The sequence below is a fragment of the Cupressus sempervirens genome, chromosome 1 (assembly GCF_028749045.1).
Source record: "Cupressus sempervirens isolate cs-2001-9-10 chromosome 1, ASM2874904v1, whole genome shotgun sequence".
Classification (NCBI taxonomy): Eukaryota; Viridiplantae; Streptophyta; class Pinopsida; order Cupressales; family Cupressaceae; genus Cupressus; species Cupressus sempervirens.
The window spans coordinates 347,141,074-347,158,092 of NC_143118.1; positions in this window are offsets into that span (position 1 = coordinate 347,141,074).

Here is a 17,019-nt window from a genome sequence, read left to right on the forward strand (position 1 = left end):
AGAGTTGCATTTTATGTTTGAATTCATCTAATATAACCAAATTGAAGGTGTTTGAACCATTTTGGGGTTCTAGAGACGTTGCAAAGTAAGAGTTCTAGAAAGCCCTAGGGTAAAGGGGCTAGAAAGGAGGGTTTTGTAAAAACCATTGTAAAGTTGATCATGAGACCAAAAAAATAGAAGAATCCTTGCATTTGAGTCATTTCTTAAGACTTTTTTGGGTCATGGGAGTTCCAAAAGTCAAGGGATTGTGAGTTGCTTTGTAAATGGCCTCAAACTAGGCCTAGTTGGCAGACTGAAATAGCCAGTTTTGAGTGATATTTTACAAAACAAGTGTAGTTGGTTTTGGAGTATATTTTAGAGTGAGGAAAAGGGTATTTTAATCACCCAATATTTTAGGAAGTTTTGTGGAAAATTTTGGAGAAAACAACAAATTAGTGACTGGCAAGGGCTAGTTGGAACAAGCCTAGAAGAGGCAAAATTGAGAAAGTGTAAGAGATGAGTTGCTGAGAGTGTGCAAGGAGTTGGAACATGTTAGATGAGATGTTTTGAGATGATCCAAGGTGTCGAGGCCATGATATGATGCCAAGGATGAGTTTTGGTACTTGCATAGGGTGTTCCAACCAAGCTACAAATGCATAGGATAGGACCTTGTAAGGTACTTGCAAATTATGGTTCTAATGCCGACAAAATAGAACTCCCACCAAACTTGGAAATTTACCTTATCTTTAATGTCAAGGACTAATTTCAATATAAAGGGCCTACATTCATAGAAGGACAAACAAAATCAAAGGTAGAAGAAGTCACTATCCCATTATAATCTCAGCCAAAAGCTGAAAAGGTTATGGATTCAAGAATCAAGAAGAAGACTTGTCATGGCACCTATATGGAGCATCTTATCAAATGGAAGGATCAACCAGAATCTGAAGTAACATGGATAGATGAGAGTGATTTTGGAAAGAAAGGTATTCCTACGAAATTCCTTCAGATTTATCCACCATGAGTTCTTTGTCACATGGGGAGAATGGTGCAAGAGCACCTAGTGAGTTTGAAAATTTTGGCCTAATTGGGGCTCTAGACCTAGTAGGTCAAGTAAGAAAGAAAAGGACATCTATGATTTGGGTTGGTGAGTGGAGTCTTGTGATGATTAGGAGAGTTTGGAAATATCAAGTTGAGGACCATATAATAACCCTAGATATTGCATTGGGGTTTGTGCCCAATTTTTCCTATAGAGAGAAAATGCCTTCATTTGAATATTGGGGTGATTGAAGTTGACATAGTCAATTGGTGTGCATAGATCTTAGGGAAGGGGATAGTTGGGAGATATCCTCTTAGGAATAGGGTCAGGAAGAAACCCTATAGGATCAGAAGAAGTCATTGGTTAGTTTGGGCATAGTGGCCTAAACTAGCAGGGTGGGTCTCCTTACATTACTGTTGGTTAGAGAATTCCAATTTTTATTTGTTCAAGGCTAAGAGACATATAAAAAACTACATTTTCAATTATGATCTCAAGGCCTGCATGGCAGTCCAAGTACATGGATGGATGATGAAATAATTATTCTTAAATTGGCTAGACCACTTTGTAAGAACAATTCCATGTGGGGTGTTTCTCTCAAAAAGGTGTCTTCTAGTATTTGATGATCATGGAATCCATATGACATGGAAAATAATTGATAAAGCAAAGAAGTTGGGCATAGATTGTGTGTCACTTGTAGTGTATACCATCTATAGGTGTCAATCATTGGATGTTAGTTTTTTCTCACCATTAAAATCTTACTTAAAACATATTTGGAATGTGTGGTTGGCTGGGAACCCTCAAATCAATATTGGTCGTGAGGAGTTAGGAATGTTATCCAGCAAAGCCTCCAATTTGGCACTTACACCCGATAATATAATGAGTGGTTTCCATAGGATAGGGATATGGTCTTTGAATAGGGAGGTTTTAGTGAATGATATAGGCCCAAGAAAGTGCTTCATTGTTCATGAGGATGGAAAATAGGGATCTAAACCACAACCCACAAGTAGTGGATCAGAAGAAACAACTACTGTAGATGATGCAAATATTGATGAGTTGTAAAGCGAGGGGGAGGAAATCACTATTGAATCCTTCCTAAAAATCAATGGCTTATTAGATGAACCAATTAACACTTTGTTGAGGAGTTATGGACAAAATATGAAGGGACTAGGTACAATTGCACCTAAAAATACCCAACCAGAAAACCTGAACCAGCCAGTGGACTATTATAGGAGATAAAACCTTGAGCATACAACAAACATTGATATTATATTAAGCTTTCTAATGCAAGATTCACAACCAGATTGGTTGTAGGAGGTTGTTACAAACCTTGGGTAACCAAATACTTGTGGGGATGAAAATGTTTCCCTTTTAATTCCATCCCCACCACATGTTGACCCCAAGGACGTCATCTAATTCTTTGCAAATGGTGGAAACCATGATGAAATAAATAGTTAACAATTTTTTGATACCCAATCCCAAAATGACTATGATGGAGATGTTGATTTTATACGTTACATGCCACTAGACAGAAAACAACATAGTGGTTTACCCAGTACATTCCTATAGCTACCAAAGAAAAGGATACAAAATTCTAAGGAACAAGAGAGACTAAGAAGTTATTTGAGGCTAATGCCCAACATACCTCTTCTCCCATAGCATAAATCACATTCTGATATGTTCAATGCTCTAATCCCTAGATTAGGAAATATTCTTACTTAATAAGTGTAACCCCAAGCATTGTCACCATAGTTGGCAACAAATGGTGAGAGTCCCAATCAACTAGTGAAAAAAATGACTAAGTTGATGGAGCTGAATCCTACATTACACACATCTCCTAGTAGTGGACAGGAGGATGTTGGGATTGGAAGCATAGCACCTATTCCCTTTCCTAGTTTTATGGACAATTGATGGGAACTCAAGTAGATGGGAGAAATTCCAATTTTTTTGAAGCGATAAAGTTTTGTGATGTATTTAGAATATCTAAGATAGACTTATTTTTTATGTGAACTAAACCATTCTTACATTACTATTTAAATGTATTTGTATTGTTATAATAGTTTGATTGTTGGTCATGGTGTACTACTAGCCTACCTAAAATTTTAATTAATTTTTTTGGTAAGTTAAGTCGAGAGATATCTAATTTAAAATATGTAAAGTTTAGAACTATAAATAGTTCATCATAGAGATATTATAGAATTAATTTATTTTAAATAATAGAAATAATCATAACAAATAGATAGAAATAAAAAATAATAATTTTATACAAAAAGTTTTAATTTATTTTAAATAATTAAATAATAGAAACATCATAGAATTAATAATTCAGTATAATCATAACAAATAGACATTAAACAATCCCAAATTCAAACATACGAAGGTCCAACTAGAATAATGATTTTAAATAACCAAATACCAAAGCCAAACAAAGGAAATGGGACTTTTACCTTAAATGAATAAATTACATGAAGAAGGGTGGCTGGTTGTTTGGAAATCTACTTATTTTTCTTCTCTCCCTCCTGTCATCCAAGAGAACATGCAATGAAAGAAAAATATCGTCACAATAAGAAAATATGAAAAATATTGTTCTAGCTTTAAAAAAATTGGAGACATCAAAACATAAAATCTAGATTCTAAACAAATCAAAACATAAAATATATGATTTAAACTAAATCTCATCACTTACGCATCATAACAATACGGTGGACCTTAGTCATGTGGATAGTCTTGGGGAAGAGGTTGCAACAATGTATTTGGATCCATTTGATCACTCTTTCTCTCTCTCCCTCTCTCTGTATTCAATCTAATGAGCCAATTGGATCTGCTCGACATTTTAATGTATCAAGTATTGCCTCGTGGTCTGACTCGCGAACTTTCCAAAGATTCTTATTATGTGGTTTTCCACCATATTTTATCAAGTGGACATTTGATGCGACAACAAGATTTGAATAATGAAGAATCTTCCTCTCTGTTTGCCAATCCCCGAATAACCACAAGTTAGGGTTCTTCATAGAATATCGTCTAAGCCATGTACTAGTTACAACCACCGCACTGACATGGTACTCTAAACCTTCACCATCTATAACCGAGTGATCCAATTTTTATTTGTCTTGAACAAAACAACACAAATAATAATCTGTCCCTTCTTCATTGTCTTCAGGTGCAATAACAGCAAAAACATGGCCTGCAGTGACAAATGTACAAAATGCGGTCATTAATTCAGAAAATACTTGCGTAAAAGTTATAAAGTTACATATTGAAATTACAAAGATATATAAATATATATATTACCAGGTTGCACTAGATCAGACAAGCAGTCAAAGTCAATAGACGATTCCATCTGTACCATTTCCAATGCTTGTGGGGGACGATAGGTGTCAATTGAGTCCAAAACTCATATATCCCATTTTTCCACCCATTCAGTCGACTCACAGTCATCCCAATTTTCCTTTGCACATGATGGACAATAGCATGCCATTTTTCGTGTGTGGATACTCCATGAACCTGCATCAGAGCTTCTAAAAGAGTGCAACTCACTGGATCCTGTTAGTGTGCAACAATCCTGATATGGTGCAATGTTAGTATTATCTATCAACCAAAAAAATCTATGAACTGTAGACTCACCTTCCTTACCTGGACCCATTGTAGTGTTACACCACTGGACGATGGATTTTGCATTTGTCAATATTGCTCCATCTTTGTACTTTAGTTCTTCACGAGCTAAGGCTCTTTTGATGCATGCGCCTGCACCATCGTGCTCTCCCTTTCCATGACCAGCCTCTGTGAAATTCCACATGTATTGAATTCTACACAACTTGTGCATCCTGCTCAACCAATAGAACATCCGTGCATTCTTGAATTGAGATGCACAATTTTCTGACCAAATAATGTGCTAACGATATGTGATGCCCCTATTAGCCAAATCTCCATAAAATAGTTGAAAACAACCATGTATGAACTCCATAGAATGTGATCGATCATCGGTGGTGTAAAAATGGTACTCCCTCAAAATCTTCCTGTCATCCTCTGTACTTGTAGGTGAATGCATGAATGTTATGTGAACAAATATGGAAACCTGTTGAGAAGTATAATACTTTGCTTGCACCTCATTTTGTGGTTGTAGTGTGTAGTTCTCTGCGAAATCTACAACCAAAACAATGGTATCCAGTGGAAACGTATCCTTGCACAACTTGAATTGCAAATCCAACCATCGAGCTCTATGGGTATGCCTTGCATACTCGTAAATAATTTTTTCACGAAAAATCTTCATGAACTCATACACTGTAATCTTTTCAATGACTAAATCACATCTTTTACCATGTTTCCCATCTTTTAGAGCATATGTCACTGTATTAAATTTTCCGTAATCTACTATTTCATTTCCAATTGCATGTGTACTATCCATATGTTGACAAGTTGATAAAAGTTGCAAAGAACCACAAAATAAGCACGTACCATCCAAACATGATGTCTTGTAAAATTGTTGGCCGTCCCTTATTTCACATAAAATGTTGGATATGAATTCCCTTGAAGATCTTGGTGGCTCATTTATGTCACAATCCTGCAAAAAAAACTAAGAATGCAAAATTACGCATATATGCCTAAAAACATCAAAATGGTTAGAAAATTCAATATGTATCCTACAACAACAAGTTGTGCATGTGTGATTTATCTTCACATAAAAATGTTTACCCATCTCAAAAAATCTTTGACTTATTCGAATTTGAGGATACATACCAATAAATTTTGCAAAAAATTGTGTCTGAGTTGTGTCCAAAAAATGTTTCGCATGTGGCTCGCGATTTTGGCTACCAATCCTCCTCCTTACAACATCTCTTTGATTAGGGGAAACACGTGTGTTATTTTTCCAAAAAATTTCGATCAATGATTTCAAGGCTTCACTAATTTCTTTATCCTTTCGTGGTAGTCTATCGCTAAATGTCCATAACTCATTTTTTGTTGGATCTTCCAATCTCTCACGCCTTAGCATGGCTCTCCTTAGAGTACCTCTACCAATTTTTAATGTTTTGCTTGTCTTTCTCATGAGTCGAGCTTTCTTCATTTGGCTACTTACTATTGTCAATGTAAGTACTCGTCTTGCGATATTACTATCTTTGGTGTGTGATTTAGAACCCACTTTGTCATAAGCATTCATTAGATTCTTTACAATGTTTTTTTCATTTGAATCATCCATTGTTCTTAGCCCAAGAATCTTCATGATAGGCCTAAATTTTAAATTCCTCATCATTTCAACAAATAATTGGCATTGACCTATAATATTTAATTCATCAAAAAATAATCTCCACATACGATTAACTTTTCTTTGACAAGTACGCTTGCTAATCTTGTCAGGCATTGATTTCAAAATGTTACTATCAATATCAATCAAATATTTTGGTCTTCTAAAACGAATTCTAGAAGGTGTTATAATCTCTTCAATTCTCTCAACATTTTGAACATCAACATAAGGTTGAGTGTATTGCGTACCTTGAACCGAAGATGATGTGCCTTGGCAATAAGATGCAAAAGATGGAATATCACCTACTTGATGTGTTGATATTGTGTCTTCAACATGACATGATGGAGTGTGTATATCCTCGGATCTACAAATCGGTGTCTCTTCAACATGAGAGGACGATATGACTTCAACATTGGAAGATGGTGTAGCGGACGATATGACTCCAACATTAGAAGATGGTGTAGCTTCACAATTCAATTGTCTTCTTGAGCGTAACAGTCTCATTCATTCTCTTTGTCTTTCCAATTCTTCCTCTCTTTTTTTTGGTACTAGTGGTTCTTGATCCTCTTCGAAAGTCAATTCTTCATTATTGCTTTGCAATTTTCTTTGCTCACGTAGTAATTTCATTTTATCTCTTTTAATTGCCAAATCTCTCTCCCTATCTTCATTTGTTTGATTTTTTTGTTTCTTCCTTGGCATGATGATGATTTCTACATGTCAAATTATTCAAACATTTGAATTACTTAAAATGTGTAAATTACAAATTATTCAAATACATATAAAAATTATAATTATTTGAATGAATACACAATATATATATAAAACGACTTGTCAAATTTCTAACCATTTCGAAATAACATTTCATTGAAACATACAAATTTCAATGAATTCACTATATATTAAACAACATGTCAAATTATAATCAAATTTGTATCTATATATCAACAAACAATATTTAAAATAGATTGCACTAACCTTTTCTATACAAGGAATATTCAAAAATTCTTCAAATCGTGTATCCAATGATTGAATTTGGTGTTTGCTAGCTTCCAAAAGTGTTTGCCACCTTGAAATAGTGTTTGTTAGCTTGAAATAGTGTTTTCCACCTTGAAAGAGTGTTTGTTGTGTTGAATCCTGCAATTTATGTCGGGATAACACAGTGCAGAACAGAACAAAAGGAGAGAATGAATGAAACGGGCCCCAAAGTTGCTTTTTGACAGTTTTTAGGTGATTTCACATAGCGCGTACGTGCTATAGCGCGTACGCACTATGTGAGAACACATCACTCTCCACCCTCCCTACTCTCTCTCTCTCTCTCTCTCTCTCTCCCCTCTCCCATCCTTTACTCTCTCTCACTCTCCCTCTCCCACCGCCTACTCTCTCTATCTCTCTCACCCTCTCTCCTCTCCCATCCCCTACTCTTTAGATCTCTCACACACACTCCCATCCTCCCTCTCCCACTTCTTACTCTATCTCTCTCTCCCCCATCTCCCTACTCTCTCACACACTCTCACATCTGCTACTCTCTCTCTCCCATCCCCTAAACTCTCTCTTTTACAGATACACACTCCCATCCCCCTCTCTCTCTCCTCTGCCATCCCCTACTCTCTACTCTCTCTCTCCCATCCCCTACTCTCTCTCACATACTCTCTCCCATCCCCTACTCTCACTCTCTCTCTCTCTCTCCCATCCCATTCTCTCTTTCTACCACCTCCTTCTCTCTCTCACACTCTCTCCCATCCCCTACTCTCTCTTACACACACTCCCATCCGCTACTCTCTCTCTCTCTCCCCTCTCCCACCACCTACTATCTCTCTCTCTCTCCCTCTCTACTCTCTCTCTCCCATCCCCTATTCTTATTCTCTCTCTCTCTCCAATCCCCAACTCTCTCTCACACTCTCTCTCATCCTTTCACTCTGTCTCTCTCATCTCGTACTCTCTCTCTCTCTCTGCCACCTCCTACTCTCTCTCTCACTCTTTCCCATCCTTTCACTCTGTCTCTCCCATCTCTTACTCTCTCTTTGCCACCCCCTACTCTCTCTCACACTCTCTCCCATCCCCTACTCTCTCTCTTTCATAGACACACACACACACACACACTCCCATCCCCCCTCTCTCTTCTCTCCCATCCCCTACTCTCTAGATTTGTCACATGCACTCCTATCCCCCTCTCTCTATCTCCCTCTCCCTACTCTCTCACACTCTCTCTCATCCCCTACTCTCTCTCTCACACTCTCTCCCATCCCCTACTCTCACTCTCTCTCTCCCCCATCTCATTCTCTCTCTCTTCCACCTCCTACTCTCTCTCACACTCTCTCCCATCCCCTACTCTCTCTTACACACACTCCCATCCGCCCCTCTCTCCCATCCACTACTCTCTCTCTCTCTCTTGGGCTACTCTCTTTCTCCCCTCTCCCATCCCCTAAACTCTCTCTTTTGCAGATACACACTCCCATCCCCCTCTCTCTCTCCCCTCTCCCATCCCTTACTCTCTAGATCGCTCACATGCACTCCCATCCCTCTCTCTCCTCCTCTCCCACTCCCTCTCCCTCTCCCACCACCTACTATCTCTCTCTCTCTCAATTTCTCTCTCTCCCTCTCTACTCTCTCTCTCTCCCATCCCCTACTCTTACTCTCTCTCTCTCCAATCCCCAACTCTCTCTCACACTCTCTCCCATCCCCTGCTCTCTCTGACACTCTCTCTCATCCTTTCAATCTGTCTCTCTCATCTCGTACTCTCTCTCTCTGCCACCTCCTACTCTCTCTCACACTCTTTGCCATCCTTTCACTCTGTCTCTCCCATCTCGTACTCTCTCTTTGCCACCCCCTACTCTCTCTCTCACTCTCACACTCTCTCCTATCCCCTACTCTCTCTCTTTCACAGACACACACACACACACACTCACACTCCCATCCCCCCTCTCTCTTCTCTCCCATCCCCTACTCTCTAGATTTGTCACACGCACTCCCATCCCTCTCTCTCCTCCTCTCCCACTCCCTCTCCCAGGTCACCTACTATCTCTCTCTCTCAAGTTCTCTCTCTCCCTCTCTACTCTCTCTCTCCCATCCCCTACTCTTACTCTCTCTCTCTCTCCCATTCCCAACTCTCTCTCACACTCTCTCCCATCCCCTACTCTCTCTCACACTCTCTCCCATCCTTTCACTCTGTCTCTCCCATCTCGTACTCTCTCTCTCTGCCGCCCCCTACTCTCTCTCTCACTCTCTCCCATCCTTTCACTCTATCTCTCCCATCCTTTCACTCTGTCTCTCCCATCTTGTACTCTCTCTTTGCCACCCCTTACTCTCTCTCACACTCTCTCCCATCCCCTACTCTCTCTCTTTCACAGACACACACACTCTTATCCCCCCACTCTCTTCTCTCCCATCCCCTACTCTCTACATCTGTCACGCACACTCCCATCCCCCCTATCTCTCTCCCTCTCCCTCTCCTACCGCCTACTAGATCTCTCTCTCTCAAGTTCTCTCTCTCCCTCTCTACTCTCTCTCTCTCTCCCATCCCATCCCTTACTCTCACTCTCTCTCTCCCATCCCCTACTCTCTCTCACACTCCCATCCCCTAATCTCACTCTCTCTCTCCCATCCCGTACGAGCTCTCTCCGCCACCACCTACTCTCTCTCACACTCTCACACTCTCTCCCATCCCCTACTCTGTCTCTCTTACACACATTCTCATTCCCCCTCTCTCTCTCTCCCTCTCCCACTCCCTCTCCCACTGCCTACTTTCTCTCCCCCATCCCCTACTCTCTCTCTTTCATAGACACACAATCCCATCCCCCCCCCTCTCTCTCCTCTCCCATCCCCTACTCTCTAGATTTGTCACACACACTCCCATCCCCCCTCTCTCTCCCTCTCCCACTCCCTCTTGCGCCACCTACTATCTCTGTCTCTCTCTCAAGTACTCTCTTTCCCTCTTTAATTTCTCTCTCCCATCCCCTACTCTCACTCTCTCTCTTCCATCCCCTACTCTCTCTCACACTCTCTCCCATCCCCTACTCTCTCTCCCTCTCTCTCTCTCTCTCTCTCTCTCTCTCTCTCTCTCTCTCTCTCACCCCCATCCTATACAAGCTCTCTCGACCACCCCCTACTCTCTCTCAAACTCTCACACTCTCTCCCATCCCCTACTCTATCTCTGTTATACACATTCCCATTCCACCCCTCTCTCTCTCTCTCTCACTCCCTCTCCCATTGCCTACTCTCTCCCATCCCCAACTCTATCTCTCTTACACACTTCCATTCCCCCTCTCTCTCTCTCCCTCCCACTCCCTCTCCCATTGCCTACTATCTCTCTCCCTCCCCATCCCCTACTCTCACTCTCTCTCTTTGCCACCCCTACTCTCTCTCACACTCTCACACTCTCTCCCATCCCCTACTTTCTCTCTTACACACACTTCTATCCCCCCTCTCTCTCCCTCTCCCACTCCCTTTGCCATTGCCTAATCTCTTTCTCTTCCATCCACCCTCTCTCTCCCTCTCCCACTCCCTTTGCCATTGCCTACTCTCTTTCTATCCCATCCCCTACTCTCTCTATCTCTCTCTCCCCTCTCTCATTCCCTACTCTCTCTCTCTTTCACACACACCCATCCCCCCTCTCTCCTCTCCCATCCTCTACTTTTTCTCTCACTCGCTCTCCCTCTCCCACTGCCTACTCTCACTCTCTCTCTCTCTCTCTCTCTCTCTCTCTCTCTCTCTCTCTCTCTCTCTCTCTCTCTCTACTCTCTCTCTGCTACCCCCCTACCCTCTCTCACATTTTCACACTCTCTCTCTTTCTCTCTTACACACATTTCCATCCCCCCTCTCTCTCTCCCTCTCCCACTCCCTCTCCCATCGCCTACTCTCTCTTCCATCCCCTACTCTCTCTTCCATCCCCTACTCTCTCTCAAGCTACTCTATCTTCCCCCTCTCCCATTCCCTACTCTCTCTCTTTCACACACATGCACTCCCATCCTCCTCTCTCTCGCTCTTCCTCTCCCACTCCGTCTCCCACCACCTACTCTCTCTCTCCCCCATCCCCTACTCTCAATCTCTCTCTCCCAACTTGTACTCTCTCTCACACTTCCTCTCTCTCCCTTACCCTACTTTCAATCTCTCTCCCCCATCCCGTACTCTCTCTTTGCCACCTCTACTCTCTCTCTCACACTTCCTCTCTCTTGCATCTTGTACTCTCTTTGCCACCCCTACTCTCTCACATTTCCTCTATCTCCCATCCTATACTCTCTCTGCCACCCCTACTCTTTCTCACTTCCTCTCTCCCCTCTCCCATCCCCTACTTTCTCTCTATCTCTCTCACACACACAAATAGCCATTCCCTCGCCCCACCCCCTAGCTCTCTCTTGGTTTTGGTTTGCAATTTAGGTCTCAATAGTGCGTGCGCACTACCTTGAATTCAATAGCGTTTTAATAGCACGTGCGCGCTATAGGGCGCACACGCTATTCAAAGCTTTGCATTAAAACCAAGCGTAAGGCTTGGTTTTGCCTTGGAGATCCAACCCAAAGGTTTGGAGTTTATAAACAGGTCTGAGACGTGTTTTCCAGCAAACATACAAAAAATGATTGATTTTTCTTGTGTGCTCCCCTTCAAGATTCCTCGTGGTTGGGTATCGATAAGATCAGGTTACATAACATTATAGGTCTCTGTGTTAGCTATCTAACCATATAATTTATTTTTAATTTGAACTATTTTAAGTCTTTCATCTATAATTTCTTTTGAATGTATGTTCATTTTTTGTCAAAAACCACCATGTACTAATTGGGTTGTAGATTTTAGCTCATTCATCGAATTTTGTAACAACTTAGTTTTTTAGAAACTAGACTCCATTCTACACACTTTGAAAAAAAGAAGTTTTGATTTTAGATTAGTTTTCAATCATTTCTAGGGGGAGCACATAGATATTTCACGTTTTTGGGATGGGTCTAATTAAAAAATTCATTAAAAAAAAAATACACATTATAGAATTACCCGAAAAATCTGGGATAAACTACATAGTGTTAGGTAACTTTTGACCGGAGCGATTAAAGAATTTCAAAAAAAAGGTTAAAATTTTAGGGGGGCCACACTTTGTACTATGTTATGTTTTTTTGGAATAAACAGTACCACTTTCTGTGGCCCCCTTTTTTGAGGACCTAAAACTAAACCATTTTGAAAAAAAATTAGTAGTTTAGAAACTAGATTCAAAGGACTACGACTTTTATTTTTGTCATATCTTAAAATTTTGAGCGTAACTATCTTCAAATTCTTGTTGAAGTCTAGAATTTGCTGATTTTAGGAAAAAGGTGTCCACTTATACCCCCCTTTTGGCACCACAACTTTGTGCACTTACCCCTATACCAAGTTGGCTCCTACAATGGATATCTTCGTAATAATCAATTTATGCCTTTAGGTTGGCCCAAATACTAATCCTTAGGATATAAAGTGCTTTTGATTATTTGTTGTCACTCAGGAAATACAGTGAGCTCAGGTGACACTAAAACTTGGTTAGCACTGGATGCTCAGGTAACACTATGGAACTCAGGTGATATAGGTAGCTCAGTTTACACAGAGAGATTAGTTAACTCTATGAATTTGGTTCACATATGAGACTTTTTTCCCACTAATAATACTGAACATCTCGATTTATACTATGAGCTCATTTTCTTGGGCTACACTAAAATGTGCTCCCTAATGGAAAGCTTGGTTGCAGTATTAATCGACCTTCCTAGATAGCTTAAGTGGTTTGTCACTAATTGACAATATGTCTTACTATAGGGTTAACAAGATATATCTATATCAATTTCTATTCTACCAGTAACCGCATTAAACAATGATAACATATATAAAGAAACACAACACAACACCACCAACACAAAACTAAACTAGTAAAACCATGGAGAAACTAATTCTTGTGAAATTAACACCACTTAAGGTGACACTGGTTAGCATAACTTTTACAGATGTCTTGTTGTCAATTTTCTCACTATTGTTTGACTCACGATCAGTTAGCTCACTATCTTCTAGACTAACAACTCTTATACAATATATATATAACACTCAAGATGTTTTATGGACAAAACATGAAATGAAAACATGAACTCATAAGATTTTATGCGAATATGCATGAAATAGTTCACCTAGTCATCTCAGTTACCACATCCAACAATAGATCTGAATGATGATGTTCGCTCTGTATACTATTACAACTATGTATGCAAGACACTTTCACAATAATTTTCCACATAGCCCTTTTCTAACATACATCAATATTGGGTTCTTACTCAGAAATTCATAGTATATCTACTTCTACAGTATTCTTATAACAATCCACTACCATTTCATTGTCCAATAATGCATTAGATACTAGAAAAAAAATCTTTTTTTTATGAAGATATATGATTATACATAAGTTAGCCATAACAAAAGAGTGTGTTGGTCCCAATTGAAAAAAAAAATTATTGCAATTATATTCAATGCATTACTGTCGATCCTAAATCTAGCACACACTAAAGAAAACATGCTACTGCATGACCCAAAATATAGGTTGCATTTATGATATATACAATGCGTAGTATATTTACCAAAAAAAATAGAATACCACAACTAAGAGAAAAACTTGATCTGCAAAATATATGAACCTTGATAGAATTTTGTCAAGAACACAATATAGCCAATATATAAAACCATCTAATGAATTGAAAATTTGTCCAAATATTAGGAACACCTGAAAGAATGTGGTAATTATAGCAATCAACATGAACCAGTAGAAAACTCCATGCAATCCTGATTTATGAAATCATGCAAGTGTACAAAAAGATGTTATTCATTAGTAGAACTAAGTACACATTCCATAAAACACCAAAATTGTGTATACACAACCTTTTTTGCATATAACTGAAAATTCTAATACTTTATCGACAACCAATAGGTACATAACCAAAATGTCAACAACCAATCAATACTACCAAGTGCTCAATATGAAGGTTTTGACATCAATGAGGATAATGCCAAGAACATCTCAGTATGTCTAACAACTCTTACCAAGCTTTCTCTTTGGGAGCTCCTTCAAACTTCACTTACATATCATGAAGCATTACAACAAGCCTTGAGAAAACAAGTCTTATCACACCTCATGTGCAAACAAATATAACTTCCATTATTGCCTCGCCTGTTTGCTCCATGCATGACACCCTGATGGGTGTGGCTTCATGACTATGTTGTGTATGTGTATGTGTGTGTATGCAGTTGGATGATATTTGTTGAGATACCTTTTTTGGCCTTGAATATTTTATTGTTGGTTTACGTGATTTGGTTGTCATGGAAACCTTGGAAGTGCTTGTTAATCTTCCACATGTACATGATCATGGTGTGACCACATTTACTTCCTTGTGTGTTCATATCTTGTTTCATTTTATATTCTCTTGGCTAGGCCTTGTGAATGTGACTTAAAAAGTCCTCTATAAATTTGATGCCCTTAGAAAAGTGGTTCTCTAACAAGTCCTCTGCTAGGACATCTATAGACTAAAAAGGGGAAGAGCGCCCTTTTAGATGAAATACCTCGAAGCGCCCAAATTGTCAAGAAAACCCCACCTTCTTGTAAAGAATGCAAGTCCCACAGATGTGATGATTAGTAACACCAAAGACAGGAAATGTGTCATGTGGGTAGGAGCTCTTAGAAAGTTGTTGATTGAAGTTAGGCAAGAGATACATGATGTTGTCAAGTGACAAATTGTTATGTGATCGAGGTTTCACACCATCACTAGATTTGATCATATCAATAGTTAGAATATAATCTATGCTTCCTCCTCAATCTAACTCAAACTCTCCCTCGCTCATGGAACTATGGTAGACAATATCTCCACATAATCTTATCTACGAGTTTATTTTACTATATTTGATATAAGAATACAAATCTCTCTTATCCCTAGTTGACTAAGAGCTCCAAATTTGAGGGACGTCCACTCTACATAATGCTTTAATCTTATTCCTATATCTGACCTTAGGTGTTCGGACTTAGAGACATTCTTTAATACCTTGCATGTGTTTTTTAAGTTCATTCCAGCTTTTCAGCTGTTATTGGTGGTTTCCTTGTATTTTAATTGCAATGGGGATAATGTGTTTTTGCATTGGAGCTCCATGAGTTGGTGTTTGTTTATAGTAAGGGTAGACTAACATTTAGGTAGCATGATTTGGTCAGGGAATTCCGTAACATAATCTGTTCGATTAGAGGAAACCCAACCCTTTACGGTACGTTTTGAACTTGGCGCCCTTCCCTAAAGAAGGCGATGACGTAGACACAGCGCATATATTCCAATATCACAATCGTGAAACAGTAAGTCGGTGACAACATGCAAGCGTCATGAGACATATGATATTTATTTAGGTATATTATATAAAGTATTAATTAACTTTTCTATTCACACCGTCATATTCGAGACATGCCTAGAATTGATAATGACGAGCATTAATTAAAAACATTTGTATTAATAGGGCTGCGACAGCTTTAAAGGTCGGCAAAAATCAATATAAACTTAGGTATATGTACCCAGTGGCGTTCTCCCATGTGCCCTGAGCGTCTTTTCGAAGCTTCAGGAGCCATTGGGATTTTACTCATTTTCCCGACTCTTTTTCATTGGAGTAGGTGAAAATGCATTTTAATCTTGTCCGGACTTCTTGCCCAGCGTCCGACCACTTTGCAGTTTTGACGAATACCAGGGCTCAAGTCGACACGCACGTCTTATCGGTCAATTCTAGTACCAATAAAAATATCAATGTACAAATGTGGCATACCTTGAAATTATGGATATATTTGTTCTATCTCTAACAAATATCTGATTCAAGTCATTCTATTGTTTGGAACTTCTTGTTCTTCTCACAATTCTACAATTTTTTTAAATGTTTTTAACTTCAATTTTATCTTTAAAAATTCTTGATGTCACCAAAAATAAGTTATTGTAGTTGCTCCATTAAAAATGGACGCCTCCACCAGTAAGGTTTAGGAGTCTTTATTGATTGAAAGAGTTTGTAATTATATTTTTGTATTCACTTTGCTTGCATATGAATCTAATACCAAAATAAATTATTTCTATAAGACCACGGATTTGGGAGTATATTTTTAATTCCTTATCAAGTCATAGCTATCCACTTTGTTATTCATTATCTTCTATTTCTATCTAGATAGGTGTAACTAACATACCTTTCATTGTATTTATGGTGAGACTAAGGCTACGACTTAATACATACTCCATTCACAAATTTCTAAATTCCTCTCTTTGCATTGATTGTATTTGAAATATAAAGCAGCCAAAACAATGGGAGCTGACCCTTACAGTTGACAAATTGGCCAACTCTTAGCAGATTACCATCCAAACAAAATTACCCCCTAAAAATGCTTATCAAAACAAAAACAACCACTAAAAGTATCTACTAGGCATCAAACCAAGATAGCTTGAAAAAGTATTCTAATTAATAGAAAAGATTTTAAATAAAGGCACAAGAGCCTTAAACCAGAAAAGTTCCAAAAGTCACCAAAACATAAACCACCAAAACTAGAGAGGAGTAAGCCATATGGATTTTTACCAGCCTTCCCTTTGAGAAGGGTATTCACCCAATCATCAACAAGGAAATCAAAGAGCATCTTAGAATCCTCCTGGTTCAAATCATCCTCCTAGTTGCCCTTCAACAGCTGCAAGGTGGTAGTCGCGTCATGAGTCACCTTGATGGTGAATTGAGACAAGAGTCTAACCCTATCCTCTAGAACCTACACTCTCTCATTTAGTT